We start from the raw sequence: 19,329 nt of genomic DNA, 5'->3' as shown, positions 1-19,329 counted from the left end.
AAACAAGACCGGGAGCTGACTGTGGCTCAGATCATGAACTCCTTATTGCCAAATTCAGACTTCAATTCAAAAAAGTAAGGAAAACCACCAGACCGTTCGGGTATGACCTAAATCAAATCCCTTATGATTATACAGTGGAAGTGAGAAATAGATTTAAGGGACTAGATCTGATAGATAGAATGCCTGATGAACTATGGATGGAAGTTCGTGACATTGTACAGGAGACAAGGATCAAGACCATCTCCATGGAAAAGAAATGCAAAAAAGCAAAATGACTGTCTGGGGAGATCTTACAAATAGCTGTGAAAAAAGAGAAGCCAAAAGCAAAGGAGAAAAGGAAACATATAAGCATCTGAATGCGGAGTTCCAAAGAATAGCAAGAAGAGATAAGAAAGCCTTCCTCAGCAATCAATGCAAAGAAATAGAGGAAAAGAACAGAAAGGGAAGGACTAGAGATCTCTTCAAGAAAATGAGAGATACCAGGGGACCATTTCATGCAAAGATGGGCTCAATAAAGGACAGAAATGATATGGACATAACAGAAACAGAAGATATTAAGAAGAGGTGGCAAGGATACACAGAAGAACTGTACAAAAAAGATCTTCACAACCCAGATAATCACAATGGTGTGATCATTCATCTAGAGCCAGACATCCTGAAAAGTGAAGTCAAGTGGGCCTTAGGAAGCATCACTACAAACAAAGCTAGTGGAGGTGATGGCATTCCAGTTGAGCTCTTGCAAATCCTGAAAGATGATGCTGTGAAAGTGCTGCACTCAATATGCCAGCAAATTTGGAAAACTCAGCAGTGGCCACAGGACTGGAAAAGGTCAGTTTTCATTCCAATCCCAAAGAAAGGCAATGCCAAAGAATGCTCAAACTACCACACAATTGCACTCATCTCACATACTAGTAAAGTAATGCTCAAAATTCTTCAAGCCAGGCTTCAGCAATATGTGAACCATGAACTCCCTGATGTTCAAGCTGGTTTTAGAAAAGGGAGAGGAACCAGAGATCAAATTGCCAACATCTGCCGGATTATCAAAAAAACAAGAGAGTTCCAGAAAAACATCTATTTCTGCTTTATTGACTATGCCAAAACCTTTGACTGTGTGGATCACAATAAACTGTGGAAAATTCTGAAAGAGATGGGAATACCAGAGCACCTGACCTGCCTCTTGAGAAACCTGTATGCAGGTCAGGAAGCAACAGTTAGAACTGGACATGGAACAACAGACTGGTTCCAAATAAGAAAAGGGGTACATCAAGTCTGTATATTTTCACCCTGCTTATTTAACTTATATGCAGAGTACATCATGAGAAACCCTGGATTGGAAGAAGCACAAGCTGGAATCAAGATTGCCTGGAGAAATATCAATAACCTCAGATATGTAGATGACACCACCCTTATGGGTGAAAGTGAAGAGGAGCTAAAGAGCCTCTTGATGAAAGTGAAAGTGGAGAGTAAAAAAGTTGGCTTAAAGCTCAACATTCAGAAAACGAAGATCATGGCATCTGATCCCATCACTTCATGGGAAATCGATGGGGAAACAGTGGCAACAGTGTCAGACTTCTTTTTTTGGGGCTCCAAAATCACTTCAGATGGTGATTGCAGCCATGAAATTAAAAGACGCTTACTTCTTGGAAGGAAAGTTATGACCAACCTAGACAGCATATTCAAAAACAGAGACATTACTTTGCCAACAAAGGTCTGTCTAGTCAAGGCTATAGTTTTTCCAGTAGTCATGTATGGATTTGAGAGTTGGACTGTGAAGAAAGCTGAGCACCGAAGAATTGATGCTTTTGAACTGTGGTGTTGGAGAAGACTCTTGAGAGTCCCTTGGACTGCAAGGAGATCCAACCAGTCCATTCTAAAGGAGATCAGTCCTGGGTGTTCTTTAGAAGGATTGATGCTAAAGCTGAAACTCCAGTACTTTGGCCACCTCATGAGAAGAATTGACTCATTGGAAAAGACTGTGATGCTCGGAGGAATTGGGGGCAGGAGGAGAAGGGGACAACAGAGGATAAGATGGCTGGATGACATCACCGATTCCATGACATGAGTTTGGGTGAACTCTGGGAGTTGGTGTTGGACAGGGAGGCTTGGTGTGCTGCAATTCATGGGGTCGCAAAGAGTCGGACAGACTAAGCGACTGAACTGAACTGATTTTCTTCTTGCCTATCTATGAAAGTTCTAGTTATGTCTGCCATGACAGCTCTGAGTATAAAAGAATAGTTACAATAGAAACTGACTGTTACAGGGTAGCATAATATAGAAAGATGTGGTGGGGAAAAAAACACTCTTTAGCAAACAATCCAGAGGTATAGGCAACAGGAAAGTGAAGATGGGCATTGTGAATTCAGTAAAAGTGAGAAATGTCACCTCCAACCATCTCTTCCTTTCTTTACGTTGACTTTCATTTCTTTTTCTTTATTTCCTCCTTCCTTTCCTTCCTTTTCCTTCTTCCTTCTTTCTCTTTCCATTTCTTCCTCTTCCTCTCTCTCTTTTCCCCCCATTTTCCTTTTATCTTTCACCCAATGTCTGATGTGGTACAAATATATTGCTAAGAATTATGGTTATAAAGACTTTTTTTTAAAGTGCATTAGTGATGTCTAAGGTGTTACTCTGGTTATAGGCCTGACTCCATGTCTATGTCAAGTTCTGTGCTTTAGTCAAATGATGATACCTTTATCAGCATGTTGTCATGGCAGCCAACAGAGCAGGCAAGGAGCTTGTGAGGCTCCATTAAGCTGTTCCTGAGAGCAGGCCTGGCACCACCACCTTTTAGATAGCGGAGCAACTGAAACTCTGTTTCTCTGTTTCTGCCATGACCAGAGATGCTCAGCTGGGTCACTTCAGCTCTTCCCAGTCCATCATGCTATTTAAATACAAAGCGACATGTACATCATCATAACAAACTGTCTTCAATAAGAGCCTAAGGGACTTCCCTGGGGCCCACCTTGCAAATGCAGGGAACATGGGTTCGATCCCTGGTCTGGGAAGTAAGATCCCACATGTCGCAGGACAACTAAGCCTGTGCACCACAATAAAAGACCCCGAGTGATGCAACCGAGGTCCCACACGTCACAACTAAGACCCAACACTGCCAAATAAATAAACATTACAAAAACAGGAGCCTAAGAACTTTTTCAAAATTTTTCAGTTTCAAGTTGCCAAATTTGTCAACCAACTAGACAGTCTTTGATAGAGGTAACTATTAGCCATCAAGCCCTGCCTAAAATATTCCCAGGATTTTCTCTGGTCAGAAACACAAATACTATGTAGAAAGAATTTATAATATAAAAGGTAGAAAAATTTAAAAATGGAAAGCTATAGTAAGAACTAAAAATTTCAATGTGCTAAGTTTATATTTTTGGATAATGCTTAGTAATAAAAACACAAAAATAATAACAAATATTTTGATAAGCATTTACTGTGTGCTAGGCATTCTGTTGAGTCTTTTACATGGATAATTAATTTCCACAGTGAACTTATGACCAAGGCATACTTTGCTTACACACTTATGCAAGAAGCTATGGGAGCAGAGGAAAAGTTCTGTCCAAGTTTCCCTGAAGAAATCAAATCAGAAGAACCTTCACAGAGAAGGTAATCTTTGGAGGCAAGACATGAAGAATGATTAGGAGCTTGCCAGTCATGTAAGCATTGCAAGACAGAGGGAAAACACAGTAGAATAAGATATAGTTTGGAGGAAGGAAAACGAAGTAAGACAGTAGGTTCTGGGGGTCAAATAACCAAGAGTGGTATGTGTAGTACAGTATAGAATGAAAAAATTTAAGCCATACTAAAGAGTGTAGGTGGTAGGGAACCTCTGAAAATTTATGAGCAAGAGGTGACTATATTAGTTGCTTGTGAAAAAAAGCATCCCATGGTAATGGAGGGTGGATTGGATTAATATAGAAGAAAGGCATAAACTTCCTTAATAAAGGCATAAATATATACTCAGTCCTCCCATAATAAGTCAGAGAAGGTTCTATATATCATCCATGAGGAAACATGTGATAAAAATAGAAAGAACATTCTATGGGCTATGGCTTTTCGGGGGATAGAAAGCAAAACCCATTATCCCACAGGGACTAAGACACTGATCTCAGCAAGGCATATGAGTGGAAAATTCTTGCTCTTTTGTAGATATTCCAGAGGAAGCTACAGCAGTATCAAGGCAAGGGAGATGGCAGCAAGAGAAAGAATCTAATGATAGTTAAGGCTTAAAAAATATCTTAAATGTGTGAGTATAATTTTGATTCATGGTATTTAAAAATATGTATGTAGCATATCTTCCAACATAAATATATCAGTTATACTTGAAAAATAAACACAAAAATTACTTTAAATAAGCTAAGAGGAAGAGATTTAATATAAAGAACTGGAAGCTTGGAAAACCATTGTCTATGTTGGAAGAGTAAGGGTAAGAAAAAGCTACCATAACTTGTAGATTCACTGCTAGCTTTCTGAGACTCAGGCCATTTAAGGAAATTGTAGGATCTACTACAGTTGCCTGAAGCTCCAAGGCAGATAATTTGCAGAAATATTCTTAGAGGTTATTGCAAAATTTCACATCCACTGAAGCTCAAATATATCCCACCGTTGACCAGGAGCAATGCTTTTCGTTTCTCACATGAGAGACTTTCTTGGTAAATCTAGGCCACAATCTTGTTGGCAAGGGAAACAGACAGCGAATAGAATGATTCAGAAATGGTCGTAAGTTTCCAACTAACATAGATGAGGGAAAATGACATTTATACTAATCCAAGTAGGTACATGCTAAGTGCAAAAAGGCATTCACAAAGTTTTTAGCCTGGCCTTTAAAAAAAAAAAATGAAATTTACTTTTACTGATACACATACCTCCAGGATTATTTATTTATACTGTTATGTTAAATATATATATATATTTCATAGATGAATAACAAGCAAATAGAAAGGCTAATTGTAGGCATTAACAATTAGGATAGTCTTTTAATAGAAAAACACTAGGAAAATTGGATATCTACATGCAAAAGAATGAAATTGAACCCCTACCTCACATAATATACAAAAACTAACTCAAAATGGATCAGAAACCTAAATGTAATAGCTAAAACTATAAACCTCTTAGAAGAAAACATAAGAGTAAATCTTCAATTTTGGATTAGGCAATGGTTTCTTAAATATGACACCAGTAGCATAAGCAGCAGAAGAAAAAAAATGGATAAGTTCATTTTAATCAAAACAAAAATGCTTAGCTTCAAACAGTATCAATAAAGTAAAAAGACCACCAAAAGAGTAGGAAAAAATATTTGCAGGAGGGAATAAAATTTGCAAATCATATATCTGATAAGGGAATTGTATCAAGAGTGTACAAAAGACTCTTACAACTCAACAATAAAAAGACAAATGATCTAATTCTTAAAAGGGCAAAACTTTTTAATATAGATAAACCAATGAGGAAAAAATACACATGAAGAGGCACAACACTGTCATTCACTCATTGCGTGTATGTGTTAGTCGCTCAGTCGTGTCCAAATCTTTGTGATCCCCGTGGCTGTACCAGGCACTTCTGTGCGTCGAATTCTCCAGGCAAGAATACTAAAGTGGGTAGCCATTCCTTTATCCAGGGGATCTTCCTGAATCAGGGGTTGAACCCAAGCCTCCTGCACTGTAGACAGATTCTTTACCATCTGAGCCACCAGGGAAATGCCCACTCATTAGCGAAATGCAACTTAAAATTACAGTGAAGTCTTCCCTTGTAGCTCAGTTGGTAAAGAATCTGCCTGCAGTGCAGGAGACCCGGGTTCGATTCCTGGGTTGGGAAGATCCCCTGGAGAAGGAAATGGCCACCCATTCCAGTATCTTGCCTGGAAAATCTCATGGACAGATGGCTGCAGTCCATGGGGTCACAAAGAGTCGGGTACAACTGAGCAACTAACACTAACACCAACACCACTTCACACACATTGCTGCTAAGTCACTTCAGTCGTGTCTGACTCTGTGCGACCCCATAGAGGACAACCCACCAGGCTCCCCCGTCCCTGGGATTCTCCAGGCAAGAATGCTGGAGTGGGTTGCCATTTCCTTCTCCAATGCGTGAAAGTGAAGTCGTTCAGTTGTGTCTGACCCTCAGCGACCCCATGAACTGCAGCCTTCCAGGCGCCTCCATCCATGGGATTTTCCAGGCAAGCGTACTGGAGTGGGGTGCCATTGCACACACACCAGGAGGCCTTAAGCAAAACAGATAATACCAAGTATTGGTTGGAGTGCGGAGGAACAGGAACCCTCATATACTGTTGATGGGACTGTAAAATGCTACAACCACTTTGAAAACTGCTTCACATTTTCTCAAAATGTTAAACATAGAGTTACAATATGATGTAGCATGTCCAGTCCTACCTACATATATAAATACTCAACACAATTGAAAACACAAGTCCACAGAAAAACTCGCGTATAAATACTTATAGCAGCACTATTCATGGTAGTCAAACTGTAGAAACAACCTAAATGTCTATCAACTGATGAATGGATAAACAAAACGTGGTATAATCCTATAGTCCTATTCATCCTAAAAAGAATAAAGTACTAATACATGCTAGAGCATGGATAAATCTTGAAAATATCATTGAAAGTGAGTGAAACTAGATTAAAAGTTCACATACATGATTTCAAACCAGTCAACCCTAAAGGAAATTAACCCTGAATATTCACTGGAAGGACTGATGCTGAAACTGAAATTCCAATACTTTGGCCACCTGATGCAGAGAGCTGACTCATTAGAGAAGACCCTGATGCTGGGAAAGATTGATGGCAGGAGGAGAAGGTGACGACAGAGGATGAGATGGTTGGATGGCATCACCGACTCAATGGACATGAGTTTGGGGTTAACTGTGGGAGTTGGTGATGGACAGGGAAGTCTGGTGTGGTTTAGTCCATAGGGTTGCAAAGAGTCAGACACGAATGAGTGACAGAACAACAACAAGTACATGATTTCATTTACATGAAATATATTGAATGGAAAAATCCACGGAGACAAAAAGTAGCTAGTGATTTCTAGGGACTGAAGTAAAGGAGGAATGAGTAATGATTGCTACCAGGTTTCTTTTGGGAATAATCAAATGTTCTAAAATTAGATAGTGATGAATATTCCCAAAACTACTGAATTATACACTTTAAGTAACTGAATTTTATGGTATGTGAATTATACTTCAATATAATTGTAATTTTTAAAATGGCAAAGCTGAAATCTGAAAATAAAAACAAAGAAGAGAATGCTAGTTATTTTACCTCCTACTCTGACAAACACTTAGAGTTGTAAGCTATAAAACACAAAACAAACTATAAAACAATGAAATGAGATTCTAAAATTTTATCTACTCATTTTATATAAAATGAGGAGGGATATGGAGTGGCTTATAAATTAGATTACATGCTACCAGATGAAAATGAGCACTTATGCTTTATGTTATATTTAACATGGTGTCAACTCTACAATATGGATGCCTAATACAAACTTTTAATGATGCTTCTCTCTCAACTTCTTCCAGCACTGCAGTATTAAGAATGTGAAATTCTGAAACTTTTAGACTTAGTGAAATTAAATAATCTAGAAATATATTCTGATTTTTAATAAGTCTGTTATTTGCTCATTACCATAAAATAAAGGTATAAAATGTGAATTTTAAAATAAACAAAATAATTATTAAATAACATTAAAATGGAAGAAACTGAGGAAAAATATGTTTTTGTATTTATTATGTTAAAGCTGAACTAAAGAAATCTATTTTTAAAACTAGCAATATCTTTCTGATTTCTAACAGTAGCATGAAGGTGACTAACTTTACTAGGAGAGAATGACATTGAATTATTCAAGAGCAATATTTAAATTTTTTAGAACAATGGCAACTAAGAAAATAAAATAATGCATCAGCATATTTCAGTTTTAAATGTCTACATAAAGATGAACACTGGGCACATTTAAATTTCAAATAAAACCTATGATTTTGCTGCATCAGCATTGCAGCAAAATGTTATTTTTTTCTATACCAGTCATATTTGCTTTTAGCACCAGGGATATTTTCCCTTTCATAGATACTAATTTTAAAAATATAATTATGGTAGACAGAATAATTCATAAGTAGATTATCTCAGCATTATTTAGAATCATTGCTTTTTTCTCCCTGCCTCATCCACACTTTTACCTCATGTTCATTCAGTTCATTCAGTTCAGTTCAGTCACTCAGTCATGACCAGTTCTGCAACCCCACGGACTGCACCACGCCAGGCTTCCCTGTCCATCACCAGCTCCCAGAGCTTGTTCAAACGCATGTCCGTCCAGTCAGTGATGCCATCCAACCATCTCGTCCTCTGTCATCCCCTTCTCCTCCTGCCTTCAGTTTTTCCCAGCATCAGGGTCTTTTCTAATGACTCAGTTCTTCACAACAGGTAGCCAAAGGATTGGAGCTTCAGCTTCAGCATCAGTCCTTCCAATGAATATTCAGGGTTGATTTCCTTTAGGATTGACTGGTTTGATCGCCTTGCATTCCAAGAGACTCTCAAAAGTCTTCTCCAAACTCATATTCATTATCTCTCTGAAATTCAATTTTAATTTCTAACTTCTATCCTATGATCCTATTTGTTAGCTCTTGCATTTGACATGCTTACTTTTTCTTTTTACATAATACTTCTATCCTATTCTTAGATATCACTTTTATCCACTGGCTTTATTTTATAAATCTGCTTATTAGATATGAAAATATTCTTTCATCCAATTTTGAATCTTTCTAAAGCAGTAATTCACATAAATTAAAACCTTGTAGTCTGTCTTTGAAGTTAAACTCATCAAAAATATTGCTAGTAGCAGGGTGTTTTTTTTTCACCTACAAGGATTATTTTAATTTTCTACCTCACCACGGGAATTCTCTATAGAAATCTTAATCATCTCTTCAACCCATAGCGTTTGGGGTTTACTAGCTGGTAACATCCTTTGAACATCTAGTTGGTTGATAAACCAACAAATATCTCAGATGCCTTGGGATTACAATGTGCCAGAAGCTGAGTAATAATTTCCAGGATTATTCCAGGGCTTGCTATCTTGGTGAAGTTTCTAAAGTGTCATTGGCCTATGTTATGGTGACATAGTCCTTCCAGAGTAAAAGACACATTGCTTCATCTTGTACCTCACCCCCTTATCATTGAGAAAAAGGCCCCTCTAAATTTCATAGGCAATCTGCATTGCCACAACTCCCTCCACATGCTTTGTGACCTCATGGGAAGGTTCTTACAGCCAGTTGTATGAGAAAAAAAAAAAAACTCTGAAGGTTGTTTACACAAGAAAACAGAACTCAGCCAGTCGGAATGACACAAGATACCATAACAACTCCCTTCAGTTGGGGTCCTAGAAGACACAGCGAGACCTGCCTAGTGGGCAGCAGCTTGAGCCACAGTACCTTTACTGTTTCACTTGGCTGGTAATGGAGATAACAAGATACTTGGAAACACATCTGCCTTGACTTGTAATGGGGTTACATCTTGATAAACCCATTGTAAATTGAAAATACTGTAAGTTGAAGATGTTTTTATTATACCTTACCTATAAAACATCATAATTTACCCTAGCCTATCTTAAATGTGCTCAGAACCCTTATACAAGCCTACAGCTGGAAAAAAAAAATCATTTAACACAAAGTATATTTTATAATAGAGTGCTGGATATCTCAGATAATGTGCTGAGTACTGTGGTGAAAGTGAAAGACAAAATGGTTGTATGGACACAGGATGGCTATAAAGGCGGCCGTTATTCATCCTCACTTGACTGACCAGCATCGTGGAGAGTATCAGATTACTAGCCTGGGAAAAGATCAAAATTCAAAATCTGAAGCAGAGCTTTTACTGGATGTGTATCACTTTTGCACCATCATGAAGTTGAAAAATCATAAGTCAAACCATCATAAGTCTGTATATACTAATTAATAGATGGTCTCCATGAATTTACTGAGTAATAATGAATATGGAAGGAACATAATTGGAGCATAGGTAATAGGGAAGTCAGAGGAGGAAGAAAATGGGAATCAACAGAAGAGAACCTTTTAGGTAATTATTGAATGAGAAGAAATTTGTATTCCATATATACCCCGTCTCATCAAAGGGCATGATGAGGCTGCCAAGACCCTCAATAATCAAGTAGATATGATGACATGACCTATAGATGTTAATCAGTCTCTCTCAACAGCCACCCCAGTGTTTGCTCAATGATTAAAGAACAGTGTCCAAGGCCATTCAGATAGAAGTACAAAAGTTAAGCCACATGGGTGTGCTTTCTCTAAGGGTGATCTGGCGAGTGAACACTATTGCTGAATATGCAGTCTGCCAAGACTTGAGATGAAAGCTGAGTCCCTAGTATGGCACCATTTCCCAGGACCAGCCACTCATCTGGTGACAAACTGACAGGTTGAATTTTTATATCTTATTAAGGGTATTTTTATATCTTTATATCTTAGTAAGCAATTTGAGATCTGTGGAACAGACACTTCAGTTTAGTTCTGGTCAGTTGCTCAGTCCTCTCTGACTCTTTGTGACCCCATGGACTGCAGCATGCCAGGCATCCCTGTCCATTGCCAACTCCCAGAGTTTACTCAAACTCATGTCCATTAGTGATGCCATCCAACCATCTCATCCTCTGTCATCCCCTTCTCCTCGCGCCTTCAATCTTTCCCAGCATCAAGGTCTTTTCCAGTCAGTCAGTTCTTTGCATCATGTGGCCAAAGTACTGGAGTTTCAGCTTCAGCATCAGTCCTTCCAATGAATATTCAGGACTGATCTCCTTTAGGATTGACTGGTTGGATCTCCTTGTAGTCCAAGGGACTCTCAAGAGTCTTCTCCAACACCACAGTTCAAAAGCATCATTTCTTTGGGACTCAGCTTTATTCACAGTCCAACTCTCACATCCATACATGACTACTGGAAAAACCACAGCTTTGACTAAATGGACCTTCGTTGGCAAAGTAATGTCTCTGCTTTTTAATATGCTGTCTAGGTTGGTCATAGTTTTTCTTCCAAGAAGCAAATTTCTTTTAATTTTATGGCTGCAATCACCATCTGCAGTGATGTTAGAGCCCACAAAAATAGTCTGTCACTGAATATGAATATTCCTTAGTTCTGTAATCCTTTCCCAAAGTTTTGGGCCCCTGAATGTCTTATTGACTGTCATGGAATCTCAAACATTGTTTCTGACCAAGAAACTCATTTACTATGCAGTGTGATGCAATAAAATAAAACCCTAGGATTTACTGACCTTCAGTTCAGTTCAGTCACTCAGTAGTGTCCAACTCTTTGCTACCCCATGAATCACAGCTCGCCAGGCCTCCCTGTCCATCACCAACTCCCAGAGTTCACTCAGACTCACGTCCATCGACTCCATGATGCCATCCAGCCATCTCATCCTCTGTCGTCCCCTTCTCCTCCTGCCCCCAATCCTTCCCAGCATCAGTCTTTTCCAATGAGTCAACTCTTTGCATGAGGTGGCCAAAGTACTGGAGCTTCAGCTTTAACATCATTCCTTCCAAAGAACACCCAGGGCTGATCTCTGTTAAAATGGACTGGTTGGATCTCCTTGCAGTCCAAGGGACTCTCAAGAGTCTTCTCCAACACCACAGTTCAAAAGCATCAACTCTTCGGCACTCAGCCTTTTTCACAGTCGAACTCTCACACCCATACATGACCACAGGAAAAACCATAGCCTTGACTAGATGGACCTTAGTTGGCAAAGTAATGTCTCTGCTTTTGAATATGCTATCTAGGTTGGTCATAACTTTTCTTCCAAGAAGTAAGCGTCTTTTAATTTCATGGCTGCAGTCACCATCTGCAGTGATTTTGGAGCCCAGAAAAATAAAGTCTGACACTGTTTCCACTGTTTCCCCATCTATTTCCCATGAAGTGATGGGACTGGATGCCATGATCTTCGTTTTCTGAATGTTGAGCTTTAAGCCAACTTTTTCACTCTCCTCTTTCACTCTCATCAGGAGGCTTTTTCGTTCCTCTTCACTTTCTGCCATAAGGGTGGTGTCATACCTGACGTTATTGATATTTCTCCTGGCAATGTCGATTCTAGCTTGTGTTTCTTCCAGCCCAGCATTTCTCATGATGTACTCTGCATAGAAGTTAAATAGGCAGGGTGACAATATACAGCCTTGACGTACTCCTTTTCCTATTTGGAACCAGTCTGTTGTTCCATGTCCAGTTCTAACTGTTGATTCCTGACCTGCATACAGATTTCTCAAGAGGCAGGTCAGGTGGTCTGGTATTCCCATCTCTTTCAGAATTTTCCACAGTTTATTGTGATCCACACAGTCAAAGGCTTTGGCATAGTCAATAAAGCAGAAATAGATGTTTTTCTGGAACTCTCTTGCTTTTTCCACGATCCAACGGATGTTGGCAATTTGATCTCTGGTTCCTCTCCCTTTTCTAAAACCAGCTTGAACATCAGGAAGTTCACGCTTCAAATATTGCTGAAGCCTGGATGGGAGAGTTTGGAACATTACTTTACTAGCATGTGAGATGGGTGCAATTACGCCCACTACCCTATAATCTAAAAGTACAGTGAGAACATGTAGGTGTGCAACTAACCAAATAAGTGGGAATGATTCAAATCAGTACTATTTTTTCAATTCCTGTCCTAATAACTTCGGGCTCCCTGATACCTAAGGCAGGGATACTCCTACCCTGGAACAAAACAACATTTCTATAAAACTAGAAGTTGAGATTGCCAATGAACCAACAGGCTAAGGAGAGGTTTACTGAATAGTCTTAGATGAAGGGTCCTGATAATTAAGGAAAAATACGTCTTTGCTACACAGTGGAGTGGCCTGTGACATAGAAGGGATTCTCTGGGAAACTCTTATTGCTTCCATTTAGGGTGGAAGAAATGAATGGAGGATTACAGCCGCCAATGGAAGGTGGGGACCACATAATTCTTTACCTGGCACTCCACCAGATAAAAAGCCAGAAGAGCAGCTAAGGGAGAAGGGGACAAAGAACAGCTACCAGAGAAAGGAAGTAAGTAATATCAGCTGTTGACTCACATCCAGGTGCAGAAATCACTGTAGTGCCCAGGTATGGTATACTTTCTTGCTTAATTTGCTATGAATATATTTATGTATATTAACCTATGTATTTCAAGTATTTTGGTGGGTGATTGATTTTATCACTTATTTTTTAAAGTTTGGGCTATTTATACCAAAAGAATTGTGACCAAACTAGAAGGATAAGTATATCATCTGATTTGGATAAAGTAACTGATAGAATGTGGGACCATACCTTTACAGGGAGAGAGCTAGCATATATTTATTTGACGAAGAAATAATTATAATATGTTAGAGTTAATAATGTTCTTTTAAAATTTGAATATAGGTAGAAGGTTCTATGTGAATGCTGAATAGCTAAAGGAGTGACTGTGTTTTGTATTATTTTAGGGGAACCAACCAGCCTGCACTCTAATTTCTTTTCCTTGCTGGCCTTAGGCCACAGTGACTGGAAGCCTAGGAAATACATTTCCCAGAATCTCTTGTCAGTAGGTTTCTGGTTTAGAGTCCACCAGGCAGAGGCCACAGACTTGGAAATGCCAAGGGAAACAGAAACCATTGTTCTTCATCCAATCAGGAGACCTCCTGGGCTTCAACAGGAGATGCTTTGCAGCCCCACTGCATCCTCCTGGAAGTTGTTCGTCTGGTGTAGCGCTGACCTGAGATCATCGCTGGAAGTTGCCTGGGATCCTGGAAGTTCCTAATGCCCTTATGGCAGTAGTGACTCATAATGAATGCTTCCGATAGTCGCTGCTTCTCCAGCCCTTCCGACGTATTTTTAAGCCACTAGTTCACTGTATTACATGTCTTCCTGCTTGCAATACCAGACTGGTTTCTTCATTTTTATGACTGAATTCTGACTGATACCACGTAATTGCTTGAATCAATTTAAAATTTTTGAGATTTGGCAATACTGCTCATTTTACCCTCAATTTTGAAATGAAAATTTTATAGATCAACTCTTACCACAATAAACGAAATCCGTAAACAGGCTTTGCAGGGTGAGAAATGAGAGAACACTACTGATTCTTGGGGAAGAATATAAAAAAATCTATGATACTTTATAATTATATTGAGTTAATACTTATTGAATGCTTACTTTGTGTTGGGCTGTTTTCTGAAAGCTTTACAATCATCACAATAATCCTCTGAGGCAGGCACTATTTTTACTCCTATTATAAAGACGTAGTAACAGAGGCTCAGATAGGTAATTTGCCTGACATTGTAGAATTTGAAAATGGTACAGACTACGTTTGTATCCAGGTATACGGACTCGATGGGCGTGAGTCTGAGTGAACTCCGGGAGTTGGTGATGGACAGGGAGGCCTGGCGTGCTGCGATTCATGGGGTCGCAAAGAGTCGGACCCGACTGAGCGACTGAACTGAACTGAACTGAACTGATTGTGACTCCAGAGACATGACTTGTATTTAAAATTTTTTTACATTTATTATTATTATTATTATGTTGGTTTTAAAACAGATATTTATTGCTTCACAGTTCTGGAGGATCAAAGGCTAAAAGTCTCAAATCAAGGTGTTCAAGAGGTTTGGCTCCTTCTGAGGGCTCTGACAAAAAGATCTGTTCCAAGTCACTCTCCTTGACATCTTCTCCTTGTGTCTCTTCACATCATCTTCCCTCTCTTGACAGTTTCAGTGTCCAAATTCCACTTTTTAAAAGACTCCCATCCTGTTGGATTTGGGAGCACCCTAGTGGCCTTGTGCATGCGTGCTAAGTTGCTTCAGTCATGTCTGACTCTTTGCGACCTCATGGGCTGTGGCCTGCCAGGCTCCTCTGTCCATGGGATTCTCCAGGCAAGAATAACGGAGTTGGTTGCCATGTCCTTCTCCAGAGGATCTTCCTGACTCAGGGATCAAACCTGAGCCTCTTATGTCTCCTGCAATGGCCAGTGGGTTCTTTACCACTAGCGCCACCTGGGAAGCCCCCTCTGCATGCTAAGTTGCTACTCTGCGATGCTATGGGCTGTAGCTATGGACTGTAGCCAGGCTCCTCTGTCCATAATTTTCTCCAGGCAAGAATACTGGAGTGGGTTGCTGTGTCCTCCTCCACGGGATCTCCTGACCCAGGGATCAAACCCATGTCTCTTAACATCTCCTGCACTGGCATGTGGGTTCTTTACCACTAACGCCACTTGGGAAACCCCCAAAAAAGGAAGGGGTTTGGGGAATCCCCCTAGTGACCTCATTTTAACTTTACTTCTATAATGACCTTGTCTTCAAATAAAGTCACACTTTGGGGTACTGGGATTAGGACTTCAGCATATGAATTTGAGCGGCCACAATTCATCCCTTAACATTTCTCAAAGGAAAAGGCTCTAGCACTATGAGAACTCATAAGAAGGGGTTTGAGGTAGTTATGGTGACTGAGGAAGGCTTCCTAAAAGAAGTAAAGCTGAGTGGAAACCTGAGGATAAATGGGCATTTACTAGCAAAAGCGGAAAGAGAAGGTTGCTAGCCACAGAAATCATTTGGCGAGTGAGAGCACAGTGACTACAAGCAGCTGAAAGAAGGCTAGAAAAGTTGGAGCAAGGCAAAAGAGTGATGTGATGATTTAAAAATATTTTTTAGAAAATCTTGTTGCTGTGGTTCAGTTAAGTCATGTCTGACTCTGTGACACCTAGAACTGCAGCACACCAGGCGTCCATCACTCTCTCCCTGACTTTGCTCAAACTCATGTCCATTGAGTCAGTGATGCCATCCAACCATCTCATCCTCTGTTGTCCCCTTCTCCTCCTGTCTTCAATCTTTCCCAGCATCCGGGTCTTTTCCAATGAATCATTCTTCCCATCAGGTGGCCAAAGTATTGGAGCCTCAGCTTCAGCATCAGTCCTTCCAGTGAACATTCAGGACTGCCTTTAGGATAGACTGGTTTGATCTCCTTGCAATCCAAAGGACTCTCAAGAGTGTTTTCTAGCACCACTGTTCAAAAGCATCAATTCTTTGGCACTCAGCCTTCTTGATGGTTCAACTCTCACATCTATAGATGATTACTGGAAAAACCACAGCTTTAACTATATGCACCTTTGTTGGCAAAGTGATGTCTCTGCTTTTTAATACACTGTCTAGGTTTGTCATAGCTATTCTTCCAAGGAGCAAGCGTCTTTTAATTTTGTGGCTGCAGTCACTGTCCACATTGATTTTGGAGCCCAAGAAAATGAAATCTGACACTGTTTCCACTTTTTCCACAACTATTTGCCATGAAGTGATGGGGATAGATGCCATGACCTTCGTTTTTTTGAATGTTGAGTTTTAAGCCAGCTTTTTCATTCTCCCCTTTCACCTTCATCAAGAGGCTCTTTAGTTGCTCTTCACTTTCTACCATTAAAATGGTGTCATCTGCATATTTGAGGTTGTTGATATTTCTCCTGCCATTCTTTATTCCAGCTTGTGAATCATCCAGCCCAGCATTTTGTATTATTTCAAGTTAAATAAGCAGAGAGACAATATACAGCCTTGATGTACCCTTCCCCAATTTTGAACCAGTTCCTTGTTCCATGTCCAGTTCTAACTGTTGCTTCTTGACCTGCATATAGGTTTCTCAGGAGGCAGGTAAGGTGGTCTGGGGTTTCCATCTCTTTAAGAATATTCCGCAGTTTGTTGTGATCCACACAGCCAAAGGCTTTAGCATAGTCAGTGAAGCAGAAGTAGATTTTTTTTTAATTACCTTCCTTTTTCAATGATCCAGCAGATGTTGGCAAATTGATCTCTGGTTCTTCTGACTTTTCCAAATCCAGCTCAAACATCTGGAAGTTCTCAGTTCATGTACTGATAAAGCCTAGCTTGGAGGATTTTGAGCATAGTATTGCTAGCATATGAAATGAGTGCAACTGTGTGGTAATTTGAACATTTTTTGCCATTGTCTTTCTTTAGGACTGGAATGAAAACCGACCTTTTCCAGTCCTGTGGCCACTGCTGAGGTTTCCAAATTTGCTGGTATAATAAGTGCAGCACTTTAACAACATCATCTTTTAGGATTTGAAATAGCTTAACTGGAATTCCATCACCTCCACTATCTTTGTTCATAGTAATACTTCCTAATGCCCATTTGACTTCACACTCCAGGAAGTCTGGCTCTAGGTGAATGACCACACCATTGTGGTTATCTGGGTCATTAAGACCTTTTTTTGTACAATTCTTCTGTGCATTCTTGCAAAAGTAGTAAGTGAAGAGATATCTGGAATAACAGGCACATTTAGCCTTGGAGTAAAAACTGAAGTAGGGCAAAGGCTAACAGTTTTGCCAAGAGAACGCACTGGTCAAAGCAAACACCCTCTGCCAACAGTACAAGAGATGACTCTACTTATGGACATCACCAGCTGGTCAGTACCAAAATCAGACTGATTATATTCTTTGTAGCCAAAGATGGAGAATTTCTATACAGTCAGCAAAAACAAGACTTGGAACTCACTGTGGCTCAGATAATCAGTTTCTTACTGCAAAATTCAGGCTCAAATTGAAGAAAGTAAGGAAAACCTCTAGGCCATTAAGGTATGACCTAAATCAAATCCCTTATGTTTATACAAATGAGGTGACTAATAGATTCAAGGAACCATATCTGGTAGACAGAGTGCCTGAGGAACTATGGATGGAAGTTTGTAACATTGTACAGGAGATGGTGACAAAAACCATCCCAAAGAAAAAGAAATGCAAGAAGACAAAGTGGTTCTCTGAGGAGGCCTTACAAATAGCTGAGAAAAGAAGAGAAATGAAAGGCACAGGAGAAAGGGAAAGATAACACCAACTGAATTTGGAGTTCCAGAGAATAGCAAGGAGAGATAAGAAAGCTTTCTTAAGATAAAGGAACTTAAGATAAAGCAAAGAAATGTAGGAAAACAATAGAATGAGAAAGACTAGAGATCTCTAAGAAAATTGGAGATACCAAGGGAAGTGAAGTGAAGTGAATTGCCTCAGTTGAATCTGACTCTTTGTGATCCCATGGACTGCAGCCTGCTAGGCTCCTATGTCCATGGGATTTTCCAGGCAAGAATACTGGAGTGGGTTGCTTCTTCTCCAGGAGATCTTCCTGACCCAGGGATCGAACCCAGGTCTCCTGCATTGTAGGCAGACGCTTTACCGTCTGAGCCACCAGGGCAGTCAACATAAATTTCAGGTGGTAGCTAACTCTACAGTGAGCTAGCTGGGCCACAAGGGAAGCCCAAGAATACGGGAGTGGGTAGCCTATCCCTTTTCCAAGTGATCTTCCCGACTCAGGAATCAAACCAGGGTCTCCTGCATTGCAGGCAGATTCTTTACCGACTGAGCTATCTAGGAAGCCCTACCAAGGGAAAATGTCATGCAAAGATGGGTACAACAAAGGACAAACACGCAAGGACCTAACAGAAAATCTTACTGAGAACTTACTTTTAAACATTGTAATGTGCTGCTTTTTGATACAAGCAATAAATAAAAGTTAATCCAAGGAGGTATAGTCAATAAAAGTAGTTAAAATGTATAAAGTAGGTGAGCATATTAAGTTAGGATGTTTTCAGAGGCTGTCTCTTGTAACATAATTATGCTCTTTTGTCTGTCTTTCTGTACCCACTTCTGACTCCTGCCATTATTCTGGTATTGGCTATTTGTTAAAAATCATGATGATGGCTATGTTAATAACTAATGTTTATTGAGCAGATATTGGCCAGGTACCATGCCAAGCATTTCAAAAATGTGTGTTATTCCACCTTATTACTGCTCTCATTTCACAGACTAGAAAAGTTGAGGCTTAGGTAATTGAGAAAGACAGTATCAATAATAACCCAGCCTACTCTCTCCAGAGCCTGGCATTTAATCAGGCTATCATGTTCGGAAAACTGTCACCAGGAAGGAAATCCATACATTTACGTGCCTTAGAGAAAGCCCCAGTATCTTGAAGGCATTGGAGAAATTAACGTGTAAACTTCTCTCTTTTTTCTTCTTCTCTTTATAAATACCTCTGCGAAAATAACTCATGCCCAGGGCCTAAATTAAATGAAAGTGGCAAAGAAAACGAGGACAGGAGGCCTATAAGAAAATCTACTTTCTGTTTTGTGGATAGTGGATTTTTATAGGACACTGCTTCTTGAGGAGAATTTTGGATTTATTTCGTGTAGGTGTGAACTTTTATTTGCTTAGCTTAAAGGAAGTGGAACTAACCAGGGGAGGCTGCGGAGATATAAGGCCAAGTTTTGCAGATATCTTGATGTTTGAAGCAAGCAGAAGGCATGCATCTGCCTTCCCATTCCTCTCCTCAAGTGAAATGAACACCT

This window comes from Oryx dammah, unplaced genomic scaffold (assembly GCF_014754425.2).
Source record: "Oryx dammah isolate SB20612 unplaced genomic scaffold, SCBI_Odam_1.1 HiC_scaffold_29, whole genome shotgun sequence".
Lineage (NCBI taxonomy): Eukaryota > Metazoa > Chordata > Mammalia > Artiodactyla > Bovidae > Oryx > Oryx dammah.
Note: the sequence above shows the minus strand (reverse complement) of the source record.